Source organism: Ictidomys tridecemlineatus, chromosome 9 (assembly GCF_052094955.1).
Source record: "Ictidomys tridecemlineatus isolate mIctTri1 chromosome 9, mIctTri1.hap1, whole genome shotgun sequence".
NCBI lineage: Eukaryota > Metazoa > Chordata > Mammalia > Rodentia > Sciuridae > Ictidomys > Ictidomys tridecemlineatus.
The window spans coordinates 132883559-132906146 of record NC_135485.1 but is presented as its reverse complement, the minus strand read 5'-3'; the positions used below and the strand labels follow the sequence as shown (position 1 = coordinate 132906146).

Here is a 22588-nt window from a genome sequence, read left to right as displayed (position 1 = left end):
CTGCCTGAGAAGAGAGATGCCCCTGGTGCCCTAGAGTGAAGTTTCAGTTAGTGGCAGGGTCTTCACTTCCTGTTCCAAGCTGTTGGGTAAGTCTTGTACTTCACGACCCCGGGGCCTCTAGACTTGGGTCACATAGTGCCCTGAACAGCTTAGCGACCATGTAGTGCCAGCCAGAAACAGAGGCTCAGTTCTGATTTTTTTTTTAAAAAAACTACCTATCAGGACAAAGAGACAAGCTATTCAAATTCAGGACTGTTCTAAGATGCACCCCGGCACTAAGGACGTGACTAATCGAACGTGACATGCATATTTTATGACTGAATCTCTCCCTTCCCGTCTCCTTCTCACCCCTCTTCTCTCTTAACATTTCCAGTTGTCATTTATAGATGCAGAATAGGAGACATTTAAATCTAAATTCATTTACCTAAGGCTCTGTTCAAGTCTTATGTGCCAGGCTGAATTCTCCTTACCTAGTTTCTATTTTGTTTTCCTGTATGTGAGGAGCGTGCTATTTCAAAGGCCCTGATTTTTTACTTTATAGGAATGCTGAGGAAGTCGGGCCCCAGGAAGACCATGCCGAACGTAGCATTTTCAACTCAGTCATCTGGGGGATTTGTGACCTTACAAAAATTTCTGGTGGTTTCTGGCATCCAACTTCCTCCCTGTCTCAAACTCTCCCTCTCCCCGCGTTCTGCCACATATTTTCAGGCAAGAATCTGAGCTGGTGAAAAACTAAAAGCCTGAAAAGTCCAACATCCAACAGCGACCATAAAAATTGTATTTTAAAATCCCAGCATCTACCAGGAACAGCTGATACAAGAATGCACAGCGTATTTTAATCATATCAACTGTGCCCACCTCAATTTAGATCCTGGAAAAAGGCTCACAAAGACAACACTCGCATTCGGGTTAAACTAGTCTACTGCGACAGGAAAGTACCTTGAACATCAGTGAAGTCTTATACACAGAATGAATTTCCCCTCCAGGGAAAATCAGCGAATATAAATTCATTAGGGCCATTAATTCATCCATGTAAACACAATGGACAGCACTGTTGATGGTAGGGGGAAAAAAATCAGACTCTTTAAGAAACAGACTAACACCTAAAGCAAAGAGAGTTGGGTTCTAATTGTGCTTCTTGTAAGAAGACAATAATAACACCTGTTTCTTTCTCATGGAGAATAGATACAAAATTGCTAAAAATATGTTTAAGTTCTTCTAGGTGAAGCTCTATGGAATCCCAAGGGAGTCCAATCAGAAAGAGGAAATAGACTGGTGGGTTCTCTTCATTTTCGATGAGGGCTAGGTGCCCAAAATGTTTTAAAAGCAGAAAACTGGTAACGCTGGATGAATTGTCAAAATACATTTCCCTCTGGTTAAGAAAAGCAGAGAGGGAGGGCTGGAAGGGCGGAGCGGTGAGCAATTGTCATCAAAGCATTGTTAATATGAACTGAATTACCCCACAATGGCAACGCTTCAACGTGGAGAATGAAAATGGTTCTGTATTATTGTGGATTGGCAATATGACAATCGCTCATTGAGAGCGGATGACAGCTGTGGCATTCTAGCTCCGCACACAACACAAGATGAATGAGTGCGACAAGTTCTTCAGGATGGGCCCCTATTTCACAAGAGTCCGTCTCATCCCAAAATAAATACACGCCAGCTTTTCCCTATCTCAGCAAATTTAGCATCTCTTTACAAACCAACGTGCTACCAGCGGCCTCAAAGTGCCAGTGTCAAGTCCCTGCTTAGTGGATTTGCAGCAGCTGTGAAATGTCAAGTCAAAATGCCATGGAAGATCTATACAGCGCCTTGGCAGAAGAAAGGGCAAGAAATGGTGGAACGCCCATTCCCGGACACATGGGAGCTGTCTCCTCATCCGCAGGAGCACCGCTCAGGAATTCGCCTCTTGGCACCAGGCTGGTCTCACCACAGACCTAGGGGACACATCTGTGGACCTCCTATACCAAATTATTCACCTAAAAGAAGTCATATCATACATGCTACTTGAAATGAACACATTTCGGAGTCCAGAGAAATTTACATATCCTCTTATGGACAACAAAAAGCCATTCCTGCTTACCTACTGCCCCCGGGCCCCCTCCAAAAAGAACCCCACAAGGCAAAAAGCACAAAATCCACCCATCATATTACCATGAGAAAGTAAAAGTCCTCTGTTCATCTTCTTATTTCCAGCTTTATTGCATTTAAAAAAATATTTCTAATTAAATTTATTTTTAACTGACACATAAAACACAGAACTTGCACATATTCATGGGGTCCCATGTGATGTTTTGATGTCTATATAAACTGAATAATTAGGCCAAACATTTCTTTCTTCTCTAACATATATCACTTCTTCGAGGGGAAAACATTCAAAAATCTCTTGTAGTTTTTGTAGATATGCAGGACACAACTGTTATCTGTGGTCACCTCACTGTGCAGCAGCAGGCTAGGACCTCTTGTCCCTATTTACATGCAACTTAGTATCCGCTGGCTAATCTCTCCCCAGCCTCTCCACCTCTTCTGCCTCCAGCCTGTAGTGACCACCAGTCAATTGTTCTACACTCAATTCCAATGCATTTTTTTTTAAAAGAGAATTTGCTGCATATCCTTTTCCCAGGGCTTGCTTTTTCAGAATACAGCAATCAGTATACTCCAACATTTTTTCAATCTCATAAGTATTCTAAAATATAATTACAATGGCTATATGTATTCCATTTTCTATATATACTATAACTTACAGAATCCCCTACTATTGGATACGTAGGCTGCTTCTAATGTTTCACTAAGAAAAAGAATGCAACTATTATGGAACATTTGTATACTCTAATTTCTTAGTGTAAAATCATAAAACCTGTCCTGATTTTCTGGGATCCTGACTATGGCAACAGTCAAAACCTCAGAGTAGCCCTTAGGTAGGTACCTGGAGCATAATTCAAAAGAATGCAGCAATCAATACACTCTCAACATCTCTCAACTTTCTAGAATATCGTGTGGTTACATGGGATCATGTGACTAGTTCCAGCAAATAAGTTGTGACCAGAGTGACAGATACCACTTCTGGGTTGGAGCACTGAATTGTGTTTATTGGCTTTTCACCTCTGTGACCAAAACAACTGACAAGAAAAACTTGGAGGAAGGAAAGATGAATTTGGACTCATGATTTTAGACATTTCAGTTCATAGTCACCTAGTTCCATTGCTTTAGGACTGAGGTGAGGCCAAACATCAAGGTAGGAGGAGAGGGTGGAGGAAAGATCCTCAGCTCATGGTATCCAGAAAGAGAGGAGAGAGAGAAGGGGAGGGGAGGGAGAGACAGAGGGAGGGGGAGGGGGAGGGGAAAGAATGGGTGAGAGGGAGAGGGAGAGGAGGGGTAAGAGACAGATATAGTCCCCAGGGGTTGACGTACTTTATCCAACCATGCCCCCACCTGCCTGCAGTTCCTACCTCCTCCCAGTAGTTCATTCAAACTATTAGCTTATGATGGATTAACCCACTGTTGAGGTTAGAGCTCACATGATCCACTCAAGACAAACCCTCTGGAGCTCTCTTTCCTTTGCTGGTTTTATTGGAAAGAGTCCCTGAGCAATGGGATAAACAGAGTCCCCCTTTCTCCACCAATCCCCAATATAGATGAGCAAGAAGCAAACTTTGGTTTCTTAATTTAAATCACTAAGATTTGGGAGTTGCTTGTTACTGTACCATCATCTAGACTCTTCTGAGTGGTAAGCACAGTAATATTTAGCTGAATTTCTTTGTGGTCTCATGATCTAATTTAAAATATTCACAGAAAATTCATTTCTTCTCCTCCCATATTGTTTATGAACCTGGCAAATGACAGACATGACCTTTCAGGTTTCCTGGGCTTCAGTATGTGACAATGCAACAGGTCTTTCTTCAGTGCCCCCTGGATACAAAGCAGTTAAGGACTTCGTGAATGCTGTGGTTTGATCGTGGTCTGTCCCTATGGGTCATCTGCTGGAAGCTGGGTCCCCAATGTGACAGTATTAGAGGTGGTGGAACCTTTAATAGGTGGGACCTAGTGGGAGATGGTTAGACCACTGTGGTCACTGCCCTTAGAAAGGACTGATACAGTTCTCATGAGACTCCAACTTTTTCTAGTGGGATCAGGTTATAAATGAGCAAGCCTGACCCCCAAAGTTCCCTGGCTTCCTGTGTGGCCTGGGACCTCTTTTACTTCTACTACTGCAACACCACCAACATGAGGTCCTTACCAGATGGAGCAGAAGATGGACCTTCAGAACTGTGAACCAAATAAACCTCTTTTTTAAAACAAATTACCAAACCTCAAGCATTTTGTTATAGCAACATAAAATGGACAAATATAGGAAATAGGTAGATAAGAAAGACCCAGTCTGGCTCTGAATAACTTAAAGTGAAAGGATACGGTTTCTGGTTTTCTATATAAAAGGAATTTAAGGTTATCAACTGGGCCGTGAAGGGCACCCGGCGAAGTGATGTTCACAAAGCAAATGCAGTCTGTGTGCAATTATATATTTATTTGATGTGGCTTTGCAGGAATGCCAAAGTGGACACAAGAGAGGGACTAGAGACCTGCTTGGGCTGCACCAGTACTACCCAGGATGCAGCAAGTTCAACTGAAAGTAGAAAGTAAAAAGTTCCAAAAGAGGAAAGGAAAAGGTAGCCATGGTGCTTCAAAGGACTGGAAGATAAAGTCTGAGGGGGAGACCCTGAGAGAGCGTTCACTGGGGAAATTGTATTTAAGAGCACTTCTCAGACCAAGTTATCCACGGGAGAGGCTTGAGGGAAAGGAACGGTCTGGACAGAGGGCACCTGTAAGCAAAGGCACAGAGCGGAGGACACAGCAGGTCCCCAGGGCAATCTGACAGAGGCCTTATAAGGAGGCCCAGGAAGGATGTCAGACCAGTGTGCACTCGAGGGGAAAGTGCTGGGGGACGTAGAGGGGTCTGTGTGTGGCCAAATGAGTTGGGAGTGGTGTGAAGCTGGGGTTTGGAGGAGGAGAATTATAAACCAGAAGCAGAGGAGCTGGTCCTGGCAGGTTTCCTTGGTGGAGCACAGCGCCTGTATCTGAATAATGAAGTTGGTCAAACCATAAGGGATGCAGCCCAGAGAGGGAGGCACGGGCCAGGGCCTAGCTCTCCCCGCACAGGTGGTGCCCAGCCCTGAGCACATGCTGAGCACAGACAGAGGAGCGCAAGGAACACCACCTTGGAGTAGCCAGCCCGGGTCAAACACAGGATGAGTGGACTTACAGGATTTGTTGGTCTGTCTGTCTGTCTTGTTTCTTAACTTCTGGGCCCATTTTTGCAGCATTAGTTTGTCATTAACATCTTTCCCCCAGAATAGGCACAGTAGACTAAGGTGTTGGGCGACCCATAAATCCCTTCAGTTTAACTTGGAGGAGACTGAAAGTAAAATGAGGTTTGAAGGTTATCTATGAATTTTCTCTTTAAATATTATAAACAAGGGCTGGCAGCCTGACTATCTTCTCATGATAATGAGAAAAAGAAACTTTTGAGACAAAAAAGGAAAATGTCCCAGACATTCAGCACTGGGTAAGGTTTTTCAGTGGGGCTTCCCTTTTGCTTAAGCAGATACTTTCTTTATGAAAGCAGTTTCGTTTCGTTCACATAAACAAACAAAAAGCCCCAAATGAGTATAAAGGCTGGGAGAAGCAGGTGGAGGATGAGAATAATAGTCATTCCTCTGTGTGACCTTGAGTGAAGGGAAGGGATTTCAAATACAAAGAGAACACTTCCCAGGGCAAGTGGGCCATCTAAGCCTGACATGGTCCTCTGACATCCCACCCAAACAGAGCAAACCCAGGAGGTTACAGAGCACCTCAACATCCTTGGTTCAGAAATAAATGCAGATTAGTTTCTCAAAGCAACCAAACAATAGCGCCATCTCCAAAAGGTCAGGAGCAACTTGCTGGGAACCTGCTTGACACAGAATGGAGGAAAGTCTCCTTGAACTTAGGCTTCCTGTGGCTGTGAGGGCAAGGGGCACCTTCACACTGTCATCACCAAAGAGAGCAAACATTTTCCACGGAATCTGTTTTGTTCTAAGGTCAGATCTACAAAGCCATAATTACCCAGGTAACTCGGGTCTGATGTTGCCTAAAATATCCTGGTAATTATAGGAGAAAGGTCATTTCCTGGGTATAATCTCAACTATACCACTGGCTGTCTACACTGGCAGTGAGCCAGTTAAGAACAGCCTCTCATTTCACTTTGTACTAGCACAGACCTTGCCAAAAGACTATGAATCCTTAATGGGTTGTGTGTTTTTTTTTTTAATTACCTTTATAAATATGCCTCCGCCCTTGTCCCACTCCCTAAAACGATCTAAGGACGTCAGGAGATGACACATAAAATACCCTTTGCTCATTTTTGCATTCAAAGGAAATGCACTCAGGAATGGGAGGAGACTGTCACAAGACAGAAAGGAAAGGCGAGAGAGAGAGCAGGAGGAAGGAACAGGGTGCCCAGATCCGCAGAACTGCGGGATTCAAAGATTGCAGGCTGCGCGGGGAGAGAGAAAAGCCGCGCGGGTGTGCAGGTCAACAGACATCTTATTCAGATGAGCCCTGACCACGCAGGCAGTTTGGGGGCAGAGAGAAGCGCATCTGCTGGTGTGCGATTGCACGGGGGAAGCGACCGTTCCTCTTCCTTCACAAAGAAAAAAAAAATGGCATTTATCTCAAGTACAGCCAAGCGTATTAGGATCCACCTCCCCCCTTCTTTCTTCCCTCTTCCTCCTACCATCTCCCTTGCCACCTCCCCTTCCTGTTGCAAAAGAAAAGGTGGGAGGGGGAGGAGGACCCGCCGGTCGCAGACCGCACGGTGGGGTTCTCTTTCTTCAGCTTTTACCAGCCTCTGGGGGTCAGGATGCTATTGGTTCAGCTTTCCGTGCGATTTGGTGCCTCTCACTTAGCAACAGCGAGCAGGAGCCGCAGCGAGCGACGCCACCTGGATCAGCGAGTGTGCGAGGGTTTAAAACGAGCCACTCGCTCCGGGGGAGGCAGAAGGGGAGAGAGGAGAGAGAGAGAAAGAGCAGTCTGAGCTCCACATATTGTACCACCGAGTGCAGGGCTGGATCAGGCGGCGCCCAGCAGCCAACGGGCAGGCTGCGGGGAGGGGCAGAGACTGGACAGGAGGGATTTTAATGAGTCTGTGCATACACCCTAGATTGTCTCCGCGTGTTTTTCTTTAAAGGACAATCTACTGCTGCATGGGGTGGTGGGTGGGGAGAGAGATGGTTATCGGGGCAAGAAATGAGAGATGAGATGAATCTGAAACTCTGCAGTGAGTTTCCTCGGTTTGATTTTGTTTTTACACCAGGGTGTTGTTACTAGAAAGGAAAAAAGTAAAATTGGGTGTACTTGAAAAGGCAATTGGCTATGTAATCAGGGGATTTTTTTTTTAATTAGTCAACACAGTAGCTATTTCTAAATCCTAAATTCCATTTTAGTGGTTGAAAATTAGCTTTCTGGAGTGGAAGTGGCAAAAGAGAAGTACAGCTCTGCTAGAAAGAGATCTTCTTTTTTCTTTCTTCTAATTCTCTCTCTCTCTCTCTCTCTCTCTCTCTCTCTCTCTCTCTCTCTCTCTCTCTCTCTCTCTTCCCCTTTCCTTTGCTTTGCCTCCTTTGTGGTGCAAGGGAAATTTCTGAGAGGGAGGCTAATGGAAGTTCTGCCCCCTCTCACTGCCCAAATGTAACCACTCAGCAGCAGTAACCAGGGAACACCTAGGCTAATCCAGATTCTCCTGCTTCTCTTCATAGATTCCTCCCCTTCCCCTGGTTCTAGGTCTCCCTACCAAAGGTTAGAAGGATCATCTCACCAGTGCCTCCACTCCAACCCACCCGACTCCATAACACCCAAGAGCCAGCCTTAGCGTCAAAAATACAGATGGCAAAGGATCCCTCTGCCCGCCCTAGGGAAAAATGGAGCCCACTTGGGTCTTCCACTGGGGTCAACTGTGCCCTGGAGACAAAGACCAGCACCCTGCAGGACACAGATGGGCCCCTTTCTTCTTGCTACACCAGACCCGATTAACCCCTTAAGTACTGAGTAGCAGAAGCCACTGACTACAGTGACACCTACTGCTCGGGGCACAGCTGTACATCCTGAGATCACCTACCGGGTTCTCACTGATGGACACATTTCTGGCTACTCTGGGAAAACAGTTGACTGGGGACATTTGTGGTTCCTTCACTTTCAGGCAGACCTCAGAGATAGGCCTGTAATTTAGGTCTCCTCAGTGGAGACACAACATACACCCATCTATCAAGAGACTTGATCTAGACTGCGTAGAGGACAGTGGAAAGCAGTTTCCAAGAGCTCATGCCTTCTTCAGAGTCACTGCTAAGGAGAAACCACTGTGTTATCCTGATACTTGATTAAATTATTCTGGGAAAAATGAAAGAATTCACTGAATTTTGCTCTACTTAGAAAAATACGTTAGCAAAGCATGGGTACAAGGAATAGGGGTATTTAAAAACTCTACTTGCACAAATTATAGAATAGCATTTTAAATTAGTCTGTATTTCTTTTATTCTGTGCATTCGTTAGATGGCAGAAATTCCCTCTTGTTGAGGAAAAAATCCATTTAATTATGAAAGTCAAAATTAACCATATTCTGAAAAGCAGGAGAAAATGTCTGTATGCTGATGCCAATAACATTTACAAGTGTTGGATTCTTTTCTCCAGGAAGGACAAGAAACAATATCACAAACAGAATCCAGGACTTCCTCCCCAATAGGCACTAAGTTTAAAACCACACCAAGATGCCAAGAGCATAAGTCAGGAGAGTTATAAAATTAATGGGTCAGGAGGTACAACTTGTTTCGGTTTTGGCAAAGCACATCGAAGGAGTCTTCCGTCAAGATAGGTACACATTGAACAGAACACTAGTAGTGCAGAAACTTCAGATATCACTCTTTCTTCTGGATGACTGAAATGCTTTGCAGATATTTTGCTGATTCACAAACAATCTACTTGGAATAACTGGGTGTTAAATTGTGATATTCTCATTTCTCACGTGGGAGACAGAGGAAGTTGTACAGTTTACCCAAAGTCACAGCACAAGACAGTGGAGGTCCGAGGGATCAGGCCTCCTGGTTTAAAGCCCTCTTTTAGCCCCTGGGCCACAAGTGGCAGGTGGTTCTCTCTGAATCACAGTGGAGTCAACCTCATTCCTCTAGCAGAGGCCTCATCCCTGAGTTAATTTGTGTTACTGTCCCAGAGTTGTTGATGGCCCTCCTAACATTCTTCTTGAACTTTCTCATGTATCAGTTGCTTTCACAAAATGGGTTAAGAAAAAAATCAGTCTATGGGAGGCATGAATAAAACCTGTTAAAAAAAAAAAAAACAGCCATGGTTCAAGTGTAAGTTGAGTGAAAGGCTGTATTTGCCACCTGCACCTACCTAGCCAATGCCAACACTGAAGGTGAAAGCCGCTCCGGGTCTTCCCTAGACAGGGATCCACAAGGTGGAGCTGCTGGGGGCCGGGTGGGGGGCAGCTATGTAGTTATGAATTATATGTTACTGAAAAGAGCCTACAGATCACCCCTACTGAAGACATGAAAGTGGTATTTTATTAAATCAACCACAAAAGGCAAATACACCGTGAGGGGCTTTGCATTCTTCAGGTGGTGATAGGAACTATAGCCACCAACAACTGGTGGCCCTGGTGTTGGATAGAAAACTTCCAATTCTGAAACTTGTCTCCTCATGCAGTCACTTCCAAAATTCTTCACATTTCCCGAGGTGCCAGGATTCTCCCAGCACCGGCTTGGAAATGGGGGATACCTTGACTACTCCCCACCTGGCCTCCCTCAGTGCCTCGGGATGCCCGTTGGACGATTCTGGTATATCTCACATCTGGATCTCCCACTTCTGTCTGAAATAGGGACTGGACTATCTCTTGGTTAGGTTTCCAGGGCCAAACCACCTCACACCTAAATTACTGCCGATGCCACATTCCTGATCCCTGGGTTTCCTGCTGGGCCATCCAACTTCATGTCCCCGTTGACCCTCACAACCAACCGCGACTCTTACCTCTTACGTAATTCAATCACTGCAGATCTAAAGAACTTCACTGCAACTTGGCTCATTCACTTTTATAAATAGATCAGGCTTATGTGTACATATTTATCCAAACTTATTTTTTTTTAATGAATATTCAGGGACCAGCAAATCTTTACTGTAAAGGGCCATTTAGTCAATATTTTAGGCTTCCAGGGCTGAAGGGCAAAAGTGATCTTACTTATGAAGATATTGATACAACAAGAGAGGAAACAAACTCCCACAAATATTTGTGATCAAAATTCAAAACTTTGTTTATGAACACTGAAACTAGAGTCCCACACAACTTTCATGCACCATGAAAAACTATTATTATTTTGATTTTATTCCCCCAACAATTTAAATATAAAAAAAATCATTCTGATCATGTGAGCCATAAGAAAACAAGTGATGGGCTAGGGTTTGGGCTCATGAGTCATTGTTTGGTGACCACTAGAATATGCATTAAGTGGTTCCATGCAAACTGGAACAAAAATTTTTTTACTCCCCTTCATTTTCTTTTTAAGACATTTCTGTATTGTTTATATATATATTTTTTTCTTTTCCTTTTTTTTTTGGCGATGCTGGGGATTAAACCCAGGGCCTTGTGCATGCAAGGCAAGCACTCTACCAACTGAGCTAGATCCCCAGCCCCTGTTTACATTTTAATTACAGACATGCATTTCTTTTATGATTGAAGAAATAATGGGCTGCCAAGGTGGTTTAGTGGTAGAGTGCTTGCCTCCAATGCCTGAAGCTCTGAGTTTGTTCCCCAGCACCACCAGAAAAAAAAAAAAATTAAAAAAAGAATGAAAAGAAACAATCACAGAAGTTTTGATTGACGGGTTAAAATAAAGACCTCTCCAGAGCTTTCGAGTGCCTGCCCTCTGTTTCTATGAGGGTGGCGGTGTCTCCATGACCTCCCTAGAATCCCCTGGACCTGTGTTCATGCATTTACTGCCTGGCAAGACCATGCTCATATTTCAAGTTACTGACATTTCCTAACTTTCTTCTTTAAGACCTTCATACGTGAGGCAGCATGGGGAAAGCCTGTCATCTGATCATCACTTGTCAGTTAATTTAGTGTGTGTTTAATCCTGTCTCTTAATTGGCCTATGAGCTCCCCACAGGCAGGGACCACCTCAGAACCTCCTCTGCCCTCCAAAGCAGCACACAGTGATGACTCTCCAACATCAACAAACACTGCATGGCTATGTGTTTGATCAGTCTATGCTAAAATGCAACTGTAGACTTTTTTAAACAGCATTTAATGAATATTCTAGGATCAGCAGGTAGAAATTAGAAACAGGGAAACTTTGCCTTAACGTGCGAAATGCTATTTTTTAACTTTTAAAACTGTCCAACAATGAAATACATTGCCTCTTGAAATAACACATTTCCTGACACTAAAAAGTATTCAAAACACAAGTGTACAGCCATCTGTCAGGGATTCTGTGGAAGGAATTCCTGTATTATGTAGGTCAGACCACATGGCCTCTAAAGTCCTTTCCCATTCAAGAATCTGTTATTCTGATGGACTGATTCCCCTATCCAAAAAAAAAAAAAAAATCTCATTTGTTTGTTAAAACTGAGTAGCTTAAAGCAACAGAAATCACAAGTGTGCAATACTGATCATTGGCATTTTTTTTTTTAATTCTAGGGGTGTATGGAGACAGTATTGGTCTGTTTGTTTGAAGCAGGCTTAGAACATTCGATAAACCTCAAGCATCAACCTGAGAAAGAGATCTCAGAGCACAGAGATTTCCCGCCTCTCCTTGAGACGGCTCCCTGGAGATAGATTTATTTTTTAAGTGCAGTTGTTGGGTTGACGTCACTCGTCACTTGTCTGAATGACACCACGTACATCATAATTACACCTGAATTTTATTTATGCTGACTCTATCTTTCTAGATCCTTTAGAATTCCAGGAAAACCCCAGGTTCAAAAGGAGCTTAGAAACATTTTACCTCCCTTTTGGAAGTAAAAAAATACTTGTAGCACCTAGCTACAAGTACACATGATTTCAAGAAGTCACAGGTCCAAAAGGGCCCTCCAAGAGTTCTCTCATCAAGTACCTATGGCACCCACCATGGGCCAGGCAGTTCTGTCTGTACCAGGTACAGACAGTAAGCAAGATGTCTGTACATGGGTCACTTACCAAAAGGTCATTTCATTTAAAAAAAAAAGAGTGAAAGAATTCCATTGACTGGCTTGCATTGTCTAGGAAAGATGGAGCTTTCCTAGAAGTTTACAGATTTCGGAGAATCAGTGACTTTAGAGATAGATAGCAGATGACAAAGAAATGCATATGCAAGAAAGAGAAAGAGGTAAAAGAGTGAGAATCAGCTGCAACTGTAGGGGCTCCTGGTGTCAGATGTAAGGACAGGGACAATAGGCACTAGCAGAGAGGAAGGGGTGAATGAGACTCTGCCTGGGGCTAATACTGGAAATGAGTGGGGCCCAGGTACCAGTGTGTGCACAGCCTCCAATGCCCCAGGGCCTCTGCCACAGGATGCCTTCAGGTTAGCTAATCAACTGGTGCTCACGACAAGAAGTGACCTCTCCATGTTCCAGTTCCCCAAGCACCTTCCAAGACAGTTCGCACATATGTTCTACAAAGCACCTACTTCAAGCCCTGCCTGTACAGAATGCCCTCTGTCCATCTTCATTTTCTTTTTGTCTTCTCCTGGAATTGTTTAAAAAATATTCAGGCATGCTTTAAGTCTTTTGATTCTTAAAAAGAAATCAGGACTAATAATAATAGCTTACAGTTATTGAATGCTCACTCTATGCATTAAGCTAAGAACTCGACACGGATTATCCCGAGTTTTAGACATAGAAACTGAGAATTAGAAAAGTTCAGTAGCTTGCTCAGGTCAGAAGGCTAGTAGATGACAAAAACAGGATTTAAACCCAAGCAGTGAAACTCCAAACGAATCATTCTCAACCACAGAACTGTAGAACAGTAGCAAATGCCGTGCTGACCCACCTTCTCATCTTCCAAAGCCTTCTCATCGTTAAGCCATGGCTATTTGAACGTTAAATGCCAGCCAATGAGATGTGAAAACTGTGCATTATTTGTTAACATAAGTTAGATTAACTAAAAAGTTCTTCCCCTTCAAAAATAAACATAAAAATTTTAAAATGCTCAATTAATGAAAACCACCACATCCTAAGAATACAAAATGAAAATTTCCCCAAAAGACTGATGTGGGACTATTCACCAGTAGCTTTATTTCTGAAGTTGTAGGAAGAGGACAAAAATCAATCAACTTATTGACATTAGAGCAGAAGAAATCGAAAGAACAGCCCTTGGTCAGCAAAAGTCCATGCTAACCTGACGGCTTAGACTATACTTCATTAGGTTTCAAGGGAAATGTAGTATCCCACGGGATCAGTCCACAAAACGGAAGTCTAGTCACTGAAATAAGGAATCTTTTAAGGATATCTTTCTTGAACATTACAGATTTATATTCCTGTGTTCTTAGCAGAAAATATCATATTATCAATGCACTGTAATAGGATGATCACTGTTGTGGATATTATTAGCAGTAACAGGTGGTAATACAATTTGCTCTGGGTTGGGGAAGTTAAAATCATTGGGGTTCTTTGTTTTGCCCTAAAAAGTACCCTAAACAGCTCTGCCTTCCAGGTCCTAAGTCTGTCTGCTTTTGCTTTTTCTCTTCTTTTTTGGTACTTGGAGTTGACTCCAGGGGTCCTCTACCACAGAATTATATCCCCATCCGCTTTTTATTTTGAGACGGGGTCCCCTAAGTTGCTGAGGCTGGCCTTGAACTTGTGATCCTCCTGCCTCAGCCTCCTGAGTTGCCGGGATGGCTGGTGTGCACCACTGTGCCCAGCCCGAGACTGCTTTTCCTATTTCTTCTCTTCCTGCCCTCCGTTATCTTGACTCTTGCTCCGGCACCCTGATTCTAGTCCGCTTCTTATTCTACACAAGGCTGCTTGCTGAGGAGCTGGGGTAGCTCCCTGTCTCTCCAGGGTTAAATGGGAAGCCCCACCCCCAACACACCCTTCTCTGAGTTTTCTGTTGTTTTTTTTTAAACTCATTTACAGGTTCCAGATGGTTGAGGTTGACGAGGCTAACCTCTGTTTAAATGTACAGTTCCTCTAATTTTCTCTTTTAGAAATGCCTGGCTGAAAAGACCCAGTGTGGATTTCAAGAGTTTTCTTTCATTCATCTGAGAAATTAGGTACAATACTTTTTTAAAAAAATAAAATATTAACACAGAGTGGAGCAAGAAGGGAAAAAAAAAAGGATGAACCTATTTTGGGGGGAGGGGGCGGGTCCTGGAGATTGAACGCAGAGCCTTAGTGCATGCTGGACAAGCAGTCTACCAACTATATCTCCAGCCTAGAAGGACGACTCTTTTACAAAGATTTCAATAGTGTTTTCCCTTGCACACTTTGTCTCTGTTGGTAGCTCCTTAAGCTTAGACTCTTTTTAAGTTATGAATTTAAGCTGCCTCGCTAAGAAAGGAGAACCTAACATTTGATGTAATTCTTTCCTTATTCCAGGTTGACTTGGGCCAATGAGTGGACACACAACATTAGATGTGATATGGACAGCTCCACTCATTGACGGTATTACTGTGAATCTGTATGTTCCCGGTACTTGTGTCCTGCCAAGTTACATGATCTCATGTTACCACGATGCGACACAGCGTCTATCTCACCATGTCACAGCTTTCTGGTGTTTTCGTTTTTTTAGCCACCAGCTACCATCTTTTTTGTCTCCCTCTTCCCGTATTGAGCATATTTAGTTTGCTTTATTTATTTATTTGTTTATTTATTTATTTATTTTTGCTCTGATCCAATAGGAGGCCCAAGCACAGTTAGAGAATAAAGGGGGAAAAAAAGTGTAGAGTGTGAGAGAAATGAAGAGTCTGGGGACCTGTTTTCTTCTGAGGTGACCGAATCTGACCAGCAAGGTACGATGAGCGTGCGCAGCGGCACTGTGGAGCAGCTTACGGGGCAGGTGAGGACCGTTTCGCTGTGACGATGCTGAGGGCACAGGTCTTCTACATGTACAACACACTGAACCCAACAGCTGTGCTTTCTAGAACAATGCCCATTCCCACTACTGGATGGAGCTTCACTTTGGTTTTTTAAAAAATTTGTCTAACAGAGGTAAAGAAATAGATATCCTATTATCAGAAGCTCTGGGACAACTTTAAGTTTGATCAGGGAAAGAAAAACATCTGATTCACTGCAACATCCCAGGCCTAATCACAGGAGCACAGCAGCATTCCGTAAACATGGCCAGGGGCTGGGAGGATGGACCATGGAGAAGGGGTGGCTAAGGGGTTCAAGAACACAGATGGGATTAAGGTCCAGTGTTCTGCAGCACGGTAGGGTGACAGTAGTCAACAGTAATCCATTCTGTGTTTCAAAATACCTACAAGAAAGGATTTTGAATATTCCTAATACAAAGAAATGACCAATGTTTAGGGGTGACAGATATGCCAATTGGCGAGATTTGATCATGGCCGGTTGTAAACAGGTGTTGACCATCACGCTGTAGCCTGTGAAGATGTACAACTACTTCTTGTCAATTACAAATCAATAAGTAAATGCATTCACAGGAAGAAAAAGAGAACCCGATAAACAACTCTGGCGGAATGCCTGGTGGCAGGGGTGTTCCTTCCCCTAAAGAACAGTCATCGTCCCTAGTGTGTGCAGACTTAGGGACGGAAGAGTTTCAAGAATCTGATATCGCACAGGTCCTGAGGAATGTGCTTAGGAGCATGTGCTGACTGGGGATTCAGTTCAAACGTAAAAAGAAATGCTCTTGACATTCTCGGTATCTGATTATTAAGGAAGCAAAATAAATCTCTATTATAAAAGCAAATAAACAAAATAAAATAAATCCTCATGATTTAAAAAAGACATACAATAAATAAATAAAGATATAAAATAAATTGAATGAGTAAATGGCTGCGTGCTCAAGAAAGGACTGCCCGGTGTGAACAGAAAGCCTGAGAGAGGCCCAACTTCATAAATCTGTATTAGGATAGCCCTTCTTTATAAAGGAATCAGCCTTCATAAAACTGGCCTGGGTGACTTTAAGTTTGCCTCTAAGAGCTAAAGACCAAGATAAGAGAGAGGGAAAATAGAAAAGGATGGGTTAAATTTGCAGAAATTGTCAAGGTTTCTATGGCAGTGAAATGCAAAATCAAGGGTGCATCTTTTGCACATAGCAATGTAAAAGGTATCTTAAACACAGGCAAAAATGTTTTCCCTCCAACACAATAGTTCTTATACATATTTGGAACTCAAAGTTCCTTTGTTATATGCGACAGGATATCTGATGTAATATCCATTTTATGTATATTAACAAAGGCCTGGAAGACTCTATCTGGGTTTACAGAGGCATCCAAAAAGGGGGTAATAACAAACCATCAGAAGTCACAAGCCTGAAATGAAAGTCCAGGCTGTGAACAGAGGTAGGCTAATTTCCTTAATTTAACCCAATATCCTGCCCCTGCTATAGCCAGGAACACAGATCCCAAAAACATTACAAAGATTTCCTTGACTCAGGCATTAGATCAGGGCTAACATTGCCAGTCACAGTGGAAGCAGACACTAAATTAAAAGGAAAGTCTTGCTGATTTCATGGATTTATCCTACAGTGAATGTCAGAACCTGCATTAAGTTTATAAAACAATGTCTAAATGGTGCTATGGTTTGGATGTCTCCTAAAGTCCCAGGTATGAAGGATTTGGTCCCTAGTCCCTGGCACTATTGGGAGATGGTAGGAACATTCAAAAGGTGGAGTCTAGTGGGAGGTTCTTCTAGTCATTTGGGGTGTGCCCTTGAAGGGGATGTGAGGATATTAGCCCCTTCTTCTTCCTTTCTTTCCACTTCTTAGCCACTACGGAGTGAGCAACTTCCTCTGCCATATGCTCTCACCACAGGTCCAAAAGCAATGAGTCCCATCAACCATGTAGATTGAAACCTCCAAGACTATGAGGTGTAATAAACCTTTCCTCTTTTTTAGTTGATTATCTTAGGTATTTTGTTACAGTAATGGAAAGCACTGGCTAACTAAAACATCACTATTATACATGATATCCTGAGGCTCTTAGATAACCTACAATCTATTTAAATACAGGTACTGAATATTTTGTATCATTCATATAAAAGTAATCCCTATTCCTAAATACAACACTAATGCAATAAGCAGAGTGACAACTTGTAAACAGAAATCTAACTATACATGCCACGGATTTCAGCCAGAGGGTCCAGATTCAAACTGAAATTCTGTGCTATCAGCACAGAATAATTTTATCAGCTAAACAGGCAGGAGAAGAAGCAACTGGTCCCAGAAAACTTTGATTTTATTCCAAGTTATCATCAGGGAATAAGATGAGTCCAATTTTATGTAGCTAGGAGTGACAAAATGGCATGCACATCTGAGGTGGATTTCTTTGTGGCACATACAAAGCAGAGGTAGGTTTTCAAAGCTCTCCTGATTCCTCTCTTCTCTACCACCAGCACCTAGAGCCATATTTCATTTTCATTTTAGCAAATGGTCAACTTTTTTTTTTTTTAACCAGAATTGGACCCAAATCACTGTCCCTAAGTAAGTTAAGCAATTTGGTGCACACAGGAGATTTATCCTAGAGAGAGATCCACCTAGTGATCTTCTAACTATGACATGGAAGATTGCACTCTCTCTCTAGCTAAAGAGCATACTGCTTCTGCTAGGGCAGGAAAACATCAATCTAGGCACCTCTAAGATTAACAAAGAACAAGATGCCATTCTGGTGCCTGGTAAGGGAGAATTCTGAAGGATTTCTGTAATCAAAACAATGACCAAAGTTCAACCATGATGTAGGAGTTCTAGTACCTAAACTCAAAGCAGGAACTACACCAAGTTTATGTCCAGGTACTAAAATACAACCATGCCAGTAATAACCTGTGCCAATCCAGATACATCTTCCAGTTACTTAATGAAAAATAAGAAGGGCTGGGATTGTGGCTCAGCAGTAGAGCACTGAGCACGAGCGGGACCCAGGTTCCATCCTCAGCACCCCATAAAAATAAAGGCATTGTGTTGTGTCCATCTACACCTAAAAAATAAATATAAAAAAAAGAAAAATAAGAAATCCCAGGGTTCAGAATAGAAATGATTTTCATGCTGCTTCTGTCGCACATGGTCACCTTGGTCCACAGCATGTTACTGAGACTCTACTTGGTGTTGGCAGAAATTACCACTAACTGGCAAAAGGAACAGAGAAGAAACGACAATATGGTGCCTGTACATGCAACCGCCACAAAGCCCCGTGTTTTGACATTGTTACTGAAACAAACTCGACTATTTATGAGAACTAAGTTGAATCCAACAGTTGGTGTGGCAGGAAAAAACATCTGTTTCTGGCATCTTTTTGTCTAGAAAGACACTAAGAAAGGAGGAGGAAGCACACATTCACACCAACACACACACACCTCCCGAAAAAACCGTAAGGAGCACCGTCACGTGGGAGCAGAACCTCCTGCACCCTTGCTGAGGCCCCACCGTGGAGGCTCAGGCAGGGCATCCCTGCAGATGGCTCTGGCTCGCTTCTGGATAGTTCTAGATAGTTTCCTTTTTTATCCACCAGATTTGTTCTCATTAATTATTTTGAATAAAATACCGTTCTGGAGTGGAGCACAAACCATTTTGCCTGTATAAATGGAGAGCATAAACCCAGATAAACTTTTCTCTTGAATCTCTAAATGGTGAAAATAAGCATCCCAGGAGGTGGGGTATTGACCCCACCCAGTGGCAGCAACATCAGTGCCACCGGGGACCTAGAGAATCTCGGTATTCGGAACCTACGGAGACCCACGGAGTCCTGGGGTGGGGCCATGCAGTCCTCTGACAGTCTTCCAAGGGAGGTGGGTGGAAGTTCACGTTTAAGATCGGTGCCTTCCAGTGAGGGGCTCTAGACCGCCGACTCCTGGTTTTCTAGTTCAATAGACTCCCCGTCTGCTTGCTCTCCAGTTACTGCTCATTTCTGCCCACCCCCGAAGCTGCTTCTTTTGGCTCTTCTCTCTTTAATTTGCTGTATCTAATCTGCTCTATGCTTAGAAATCGGTTGTCACAGTTGTTAAGACCATGTGTACACTACAAACAGGTGGGCTCCACTCGGTGGAGAGCCGCTTAGGAACGGGGAGAGCCGCTTAGGAACGGGGAGAGCACCAAAGTGCACAGTTTGAGGTCAGATTCTGGGCATCGATTTTGGGTGCTCCGGGCCTTGTGTGCATCCTTCTGTGGTTGCACAGGGAGTGTTTATTTCTGGTCAGAGAGGCGGCCTCAGAACAACTGAATTCCAGTAGGTGACCCATTTCTGTGGGCCAGTGAGTCAGTGCAGCGTGTATCTTTTTAATGTACCACTGATAACTCCTGTTCGTTACCTGCTCGTTGCTGTGTGCCGGGCACCTGGCTCAGCATTTCACACACTCTGTTTAGTTAGAGCCTCACAATGTGAAACAAGTTTTATCAGCCCCGTTCTAGATGAGGAAACAGAGACATTTAGCTATTCAGTAACTTGCTTAAGGTCACAGGGCTATTAAGAAGTACAGCCAGAAGTACAGCCAGAACTTTGGGATCCAGGTTTGCTGGATCCCAAAGGCCCAGAGCCTTCCTCCTTTAAAAAAAAAAAAAAAAAAAAAAGACTTTTAAAAAGTTAACACCACTGGGTTACATAGGAAAGAGGCAGCCAGGTCTAAACTAAAAACTGAAAAGAAAAAAAAAAATGAATCCCAAGAATAAAAAAGAACCATGATAAATGGTCAATATTCAAAAAGGGATAGGTGTATCCTTCTTGGGATGGGGATAGGAAGACACGTGACTCAAGCAGGCCACCCGGCCTGGGCAGCCCACACCTACCAGCCCCTGTGGTAAGAGGGGTCCCGGGTCCCGAACACCTGGCTGTGGCAACCCCATCTGCACTCCCTGCTTCCTGCCTGGGAGCTGCGCCAGGCTGGAGGGTCTTAAGGGATCCCCGGATCTCGCTCCCATGGGGACCCATGTTCCCTTCTCTGTCCTACTCTGGGGTCCTCAATTCGTCATTTAGAAGCTGGTCTAAAGCACACAACACAATCTTCATATTTGTAAACATGGTGAAGTCAGAATCTTCTAGCGCGTAACTGAGAGCCTAGAACCAATGTCGAACCATCTTGGAATATTAAAAGTGAAATGTCCTCTTCTGACTTTTTGTTTGCTTGCTTTTTTAAAAAAGAGAAAAAGGAAAGATGTCAAGTTTGCTTTCTTTGAGCCTAAGATTTTACTAAATACACAGTCACGCTACAGCACGCTGGGCAGTGTTCTCTGAAACATTTATCAGTGTGCAGACAGATGCTATGGGTGGATACCGTGGAAGAAGTCACGACAGGCTGGGGGAGGTTAGGTAAGAACGTGTTCATCCAGCATCGAGGCCGACCTTGTATGTGTTCTTAGAGCTGCTGGGGAAATGCCATTTCTGAAGTCTTCTCCATTTCTTATTGAGAAAAATCAGAAGCAAACTTTGTATTTCAATAACTTGATTATAATCCATATTTAATCACATAAATGGGCTTCTGCTTTCTAAATCTCAAAGAATCCCCTTTGATTTTATTCTTTAAAGAATCTGTGGTCATTGAGGAGATATTTCAGTGGGAAATGCATTCTACATGGTACCTATAAAAATGACTGAAATGAGAGATAAACATCCAAGTGTTTCATAAGAAGAATATCAGCATTCTGATATGGCACTCATGCCAAGGGAACTGTAAGAAGCACATATAGGCATATTACATGAGATGGAATGTGAGGGGAACACAGTTATCCAGAGATTTCCAAACTGGTGGCATATAAAAGTGCTTTACCATCTGGCACTGGAAAACATGCCTATGATCCCGGCTACTCTGGAGGCCGAGGCAGGAGGATCGCAATTTTGAGGCCAGCCTGGGCAACTTAGTGAGACCCTGGCTCAAAATAAAAAATAATAAAAAGTGGGGGTGGGGGGGTGGGGATGTAGCTCAGTGGTGGAGTGTCCCCAGATTCAAACTCCACTACCATGAAAAAGAAAGGAGTACAGTATTACTTTGTAAATGTTTCTATGGTTTATAGAGTTGGGCTGGAGGTGCATTTGAAGCACTAGTTTGCTTTTCGTTGTTGTTGTTTTGTTTGTTTGTTTTTGGTTAACTCCTCAGTGAGAGGTAAAAGCTGTCCATCTAACCTCTGGTTCCCAGCAGACTGAGAAGGGACAAAACTTGTGTCCCTTTTGATTCTGCCATGGCCTGGTCCTCTTTGTAAACCAGTATTTCACGACACTGCACAAATCAGCTCTTGGTGTGTCTGCTGAGGGGTATCCTCTGCCTTCCCTGCCTCCCTGCAGAATCTCATCACTTTCTCTCTGCCGACCCTCCCTTTCCCTCACCAAAAGACAAACAAACAAACAGAGAACAACAGCTGTGCCCTAAAATGAAAGTGGACCTTTTAAGTTTTGTTTTTCTTAAACCTCTCTTCTAATTACTAGAAGGTTTTCTCAAGGCGGTTCTTCAAACTGATGGAAGGCCCTAAAGACTCTAGGCTTCTCTTGAAAATGAAAACTCTTTCCCCCAACTCATCAAACAGAGTGCTTTAAGTTGCCAAGATGACATTTTTCTAACGACCATGTGGTTCTGCACTTTGGTTGTCTTTGCCTTTCCCTGACAGGTAAAGTGACTCCGGCTACAACTCTTACCCAAGAGCTCATCCCCCCACTGAATGCCAAGACCCAATAAGGAAGCAGAAGTCAAGTCCTGGTCTTATATAAAGGGTGTGCCAGCAAAATCCCAAAGCCACTTTGTGAAAGTACATATATATCAAAGTCTAAATTATGTTGACATTGAGCACTTAGTCATGGTTGAACTAACAAGTTTTCTTTTTCTTCTGCCTCTAAAATTCCATCAAGGTAGAATTTCATATCTCTTCAAAAAAATTTTTTTTCCTGCATATATATTACTAGTATGTACTTTATTATAGCAGAAGGAAAGAAATATAATTATTGCACATATCTGTTGGCTGTACTGATGGTGCTATTTCTCATAAAAAATGCAGCAATTCCTTCTGCTTTGGAAGTCAGCACAGCCTTTCACCCACAGAGCTGTAACTTTTCAGAATCAATCTCTCTTGGCTTTGCCATCGTCAAGACTTTCTGGATTAAACTGATCCACAAAGTCTCCACTGACCTTCCCCCAAGGTCACCAGAGGCAGGAAATGTGCACAACATACTAGGCCCATATAGAAACTGCTTCCAAGAGCTGCACCTGAGCTGCTCCGAGGGCCCAACACCTGGCAGGCAGAGCAGGACAGGACAGCCCCCAGCTGCTGCTTCCTTTCCGGGAGATCCCATGCAATTAAAGCCCTGATGAGTATCGCTTTGAACCTAATATCTGCAGATCAGTGTGCAGAGATGAGCCACAAATCTTTTAGTGCCAATTATCCAGACTCAGAATGAAGGGGACTTTATGCACACTGGCTATT

At 43.3% G+C, this 22588-nt stretch overlaps 1 protein-coding gene and 1 long non-coding RNA gene across 3 annotated transcripts in view; both read right to left on the bottom strand.

Moving 5' to 3' along the window:
• The window catches only part of Maml3 (mastermind like transcriptional coactivator 3), a 392101-nt gene that overhangs the window by 290654 nt on the left and 78859 nt on the right, over window positions 1-22588 (bottom strand). The window lies entirely within an intron of this gene.
• On the bottom strand, window positions 4505-8303 carry LOC120892589 (uncharacterized). The gene is made up of 2 exons (XR_005737341.2): window positions 5261-8303; window positions 4505-5075 (listed from the first exon to the last, which is right to left on the bottom strand). It is a non-coding gene; the product is annotated as an uncharacterized LOC120892589 (long non-coding RNA).